Here is a 4973-nt window from a genome sequence, read left to right as displayed (position 1 = left end):
TAGTGTGAAAGTAGCCTAAGTTGTCTTTACAAAGGCTTAGCTAGGGGTTTGGTTCAGGGGGCTAACCTTCTGAGTGAGCCCATAACCAGGTAACCCTAATTACAACTATGGGGGCGCACCCAAATAGTGGATGTATGAGAACCTCAGTAGATGATCTCGCTGTTACTAAAAAAAAATCTCTATACAAAGACCAACACTGATATTACCATCATTACCATTCTAAGCACATATGAGATTTGCTCATTTAGTCACGTGCCGAGCTCCTCTCCCTAATTCTCTCAATGTTCAGTAAAGAACTGAAAGAAGCAAGAAGAGAAGCTCGTTGTCATGTGACCATAAGTATGAAAATTGCATATGAGTGATGTGGTCACGTGATGAAGGTTGGAACAGCAAGCAGAGCTGAATCCTGACAGTGGGTATGCTACACACTGTTAGGATTGGCATACTACAGGGCTTCATTTTATAATTAAAGGGCTTGCCCAGGTTCGAGATGTAAGTCTGCAGTCACTCTATGTGGCTTCAGGCTTCTGAATTCTCACAGCGCATGCACTGCACACTTTTAGGTTTCTCCCTCGCCGTTGGCAAGAGTGGATGGTCATGTGAGCACAAGTATGCGATTTGTATACTTCTGGCCACATTCCGACTAGACGTGTCATGCCTCACTTAATTAATTTTCATTGAGTGAGGCCACACATGTCTAGTCGGCACGTGAACGCATGCATGCAAATTGCTGTCACAAGTGAGCACTGTGAGAATTCAGAAGTCTGCAGTCACAAAGAATGACTGTAGACTCATCACAAACTTGGACAACCCCTTTAATGCGCCTAACATAAATAAAAACATGAGAATTAGTCAGTATCACAAAAAAAATTTGCATCCAGGTACCTTATAGATGACGTTGTCTCTGGAGTCGTTCTCCTTCTTTTCTTCTTCATCTTGTCCAGACTCCATGATGAGTTTTCTCATCCAGAGATCGTCTCTGCAGACTTCCATCTTCTCCGGTGTTCTGCAGCACATCCTCACACAATGCCCTTAAAGACAACAGTGTAATTATAATGTTCCTGAATAAAAATATCTGCCCTATGCTGAACCCCTGAATAATTGTTCCGCACTATATTCCCTGCACAAAATATTACCCTCACACTCGCCCTCCTATGGTACATGCTCTCCACACTGTCCCCTTCTTTGCATATTGGGCCCCCTCTTCACACTATCCTCTCACACTGTGTCCCCATCGTTGTATGCACCTCTGCAGTGCTGGCGAGGGACGTCAGCAGTGCGATCATATGACCCTATCACACTACTGCTGTCGCAGGCGGTCACGGTTTCAATTGTACTCGCGTCTTAAAGATGCAAATACAATTGATCAGTGGGAGCCGACGCCCTGCACCTTCGCTGAGTCAGCTGTCAGTCCGAGGATGTAAAAATGCAGCTGCCGGGAAGACACCACAGAATGCCGCATCAGGCTGCCCAGTGGCGCCCCCCTGATGGCTGCGCTCAAGGCAGATGCACTCCAGCCTTCCCCTAGATATGCCTCTGCCATATAATGGTAGATCAGTCCTGCAGAACATATAAGAGATCACTGCACAGATACAGATAGTGACTCACAGCTGACGTTCCTTCTGATGGAGTTGTTAACTTTTCCCGTCTTTTCCATCTGACCCAGATCGACATGACAACTTCTTCCAGCTAGAACTCGTCTGCAGAGATTACAACAAAGACACATTTCACTTCTCATCCTATTGATACCCCAATGCTGAGCCACTGCTGCCGTATGTGTGCCTATTACTGCAACTACTGGGTGGTATTGTGAGACCTCTAGATGGGAAAACAAACCTCTAGAATATATTAATGCCCTTTGCAAGTGTCCTAGAAAACAGTACTCACATTTTGCCCCCTAGAATAATAATGCACGCTGTGTGTCCCTTTGACAGTCACAAGAACCATAAGTGCCCACTTAACATTTAATAATGTCCATAGTCTCCCCCTGTACAGCTCCCCTATACACAGTATGACGCTCTCCTACACAGAGTATAATGCCTCCAAACTGTACAGTAGCCCCAAACAGCATACTGACCCTTTAGTAGCCTCCAAACTGTTTTATGGCCCCAACACAGTATGATTGCTCCCTCACTGTATGATGGCCCTGATAATGGTTCCCACACTTTCCCCACACTTTATGATTGATCCACAGTAATCCCTTATGATGGATCCACAGTAATCCCTACACTGTATGATGGCCCACTCAGTAGCCCCCACACTGTAAGAAGTCTCCCTCAGTAGCCCCCACACTGTAAGATGACCAATTTAGTAGTCACCACTTTGTATCATAGCCCTTTAGTAGCCCCTACAGTATCATGACCTCTTTAGTTGCCCTCACACTGTATCATGGCCCCTACAGCAGCCCCTAAACTGTATGATGACCCCCTCAGTAGCCACTATTCTGTATCATGGCCCCGCAAGTAACACCCACTCTTTATTATGACCCCCTTAGTAGCCTCCATACTGTGACATGGCCACCTTTGTAGCCCCAACACTGTGTCATCACCCCCTTTGTAGCCACCAAACTGTGTCATGGCACTCTTAGTAGCCCCCAAAGTGTAATCACCCCCTTAATATCCCCCACAGTGTCATAGCCCCCTTAGTAGTCCCCACATTCTGGTAGCCCCCACTGTATCTGATGTCCTCCACTTAGTAGCCCTCACCATTTATGGGGACCTCATTAGTAGCCTTTTCATTTTACGTGGTCCTCCTTTGTAGCCCCACTATTTATGGAGGCCCTGATAGTAGCCTCCACTATTTTTGCAGGGCCCCCGGCCCACACATATGGCCATGACACAATTTTAAGCAAAAAAATTAAACATCACATACACACCTTACCCCAGCGAGTTCAGCAGCAGACAGCGGCAGGTCACGGGCAGACGAATGCGGTGACATCATCGCGCCGGCACTCATGCCCTGTGCATGTCGCGGTGTGATGACATCACAGCATTGCACCGCCATGGACCTGCCGTTCTGTAGGCGGCAGGACTGCAGCAAGCTACTGCCTACAGAACGGCGAGTACAGGGAAATCATGTCTCTCTGCTCTGCCACAGAGTTTAACTGTATCGACACTCTGCGCACGCTGAAACAGTTAAAAGTAGAATAGGTCTGGGTGGGCCCCTCAGAGCTCGGGACCACCGCACCCTCTGCCTTCCACCCTCTCGCTAGCTACGCTGCCCAATAACTTCTGTATTTCCAATTGCTTAGGGCCACTAATTTATACATGATTTGTTTTAGAAGGTAGCAAAGTTTCAGTTTGCTGCTGAGGAAGAAAGCTTAATTATTTCTTGAGGTACAATGAAGGGTGTGACTGCTGCAGCGGCTGCCCATCCTGCATCGGAATCATTACAAGTCATCCACCAGAATCTGTACACAGCTTCCTCTACTGGCTGCTTTGTGCAGCATTGTAGTAAGTTTCATTTTCCTGGAAATGAAAGTATCTGCTGCCACATCCCATGTAGTGAGCTCATGAAGCCTCCCATACTTACATGAATGGCAGCACCCTGCATATTTCTAAACATGTTTAACTGACTAATTTGCGGATATTTCCTTCAACATAATTTACACCGGTAACAAAAAATTCCACTTATTATAAATGTCCTATTTTCAAAAGTGCTGCTCACAAAATACAGATGGGGTATTTTTTCAGTAATTGGTAATACAAAATTCTAGTAAGCAAACTCAGTTTAAAGGGGTTGAATACTACTTGGACAACCCCTTCTCAATCACTGTTTCTCCCAAGTAAGGCTACTTTCACACTAGTCCGTCGGTACGGGCCGTCGCAAACCGTCGGCCCGACGTACCGACGGACAGTGTGTTAATGTAGCACAACGTGGGCAGCGGATGCAGTTTTACTACACATCCGCTGCCCATTGTGAGTTCCGGGGAGGAGGGGGCGGAGTTTCGGCCGCGAATGCGCTGTCGAAAATGGCGGACCCGACGCACAAAAAAATGTTACATGGAAGGTTTTTTGTGCCAACAGTCCGCCAAAACACGACGCATCCGTCACACGCATGCATGTCTATGGAGAAAAAACGCATCCTGCGGGCAACTTTGCAGGATGCGTTTTTTCTCCAAAACGACGCATTGCGACTGACGTCACCCGACGCTAGTGTGAAAGTAGCCTAACATAATAACATCTATAACCGTTCCAGCGGTGTCTGCACTGGCTCTCCCGAGGTTGACGTGACATATGTCAAGCTATCCCTGTGGCCGATCAGCGGTAGCTTCCCTATATTTGACATCCGGAAAAAGTGTGAACTGTGGCTGCTCTCTCACTTCTTTCAGATGTCTGATTTGTCAGAAGGAGGAGAGAGGTGATTAGCTGCAGGGGTCACATAGCATAACAATGGCATGTCAGCCCCAGAAGAGCCAGTACCGGCGCGTTCCAGTGTTCCAGTATAGGTGTTCTTATTTTACTTGGGGGAAACATAGTGATTGAGAATGGATTGAGTAGTGGATAAGCCCTTCAACAACTTTCTATACAGAATTGTGGACAAATTCAATTAAAGGGGTTGTCCACTACTAGGATAGTGGTGTTCTGCTTCGTACACTGTTTACATTCGGCCGCTGTAAGAGCATGTAACATTATAACAGCTGATCAGAGGGGGTGCCTGGTAATGGACCCCCAACAATCTGACACTGATGATCTAGTGATTACAGACGCTGCCCATTTTTGCATGCCCCTTTGTAGAAGCATATAAAAATGTGCCTTTTGACCCTTATGCCCGTCTGAGACCCCCTGCTAGGACACCTAGCTGCAAATACTGTCAGCAGCCAGAAATATCAGGATGGAATAGTCTAGAATTGTTCTATTACATGCTGCAAGTGTAAATCCCCTACACAAATCAATGGTATGTATCAGCCCTGTGACGTGCTGGGTTGGGAGGCTCAGTGAGTAAATACAACTTGCTCTTCCTGTTTCAGCCTG

Source organism: Ranitomeya variabilis, chromosome 4, assembly GCF_051348905.1.
Source record: "Ranitomeya variabilis isolate aRanVar5 chromosome 4, aRanVar5.hap1, whole genome shotgun sequence".
NCBI classification, from domain to species: Eukaryota; Metazoa; Chordata; class Amphibia; order Anura; family Dendrobatidae; genus Ranitomeya; species Ranitomeya variabilis.
Note: the sequence above shows the minus strand (reverse complement) of the source record.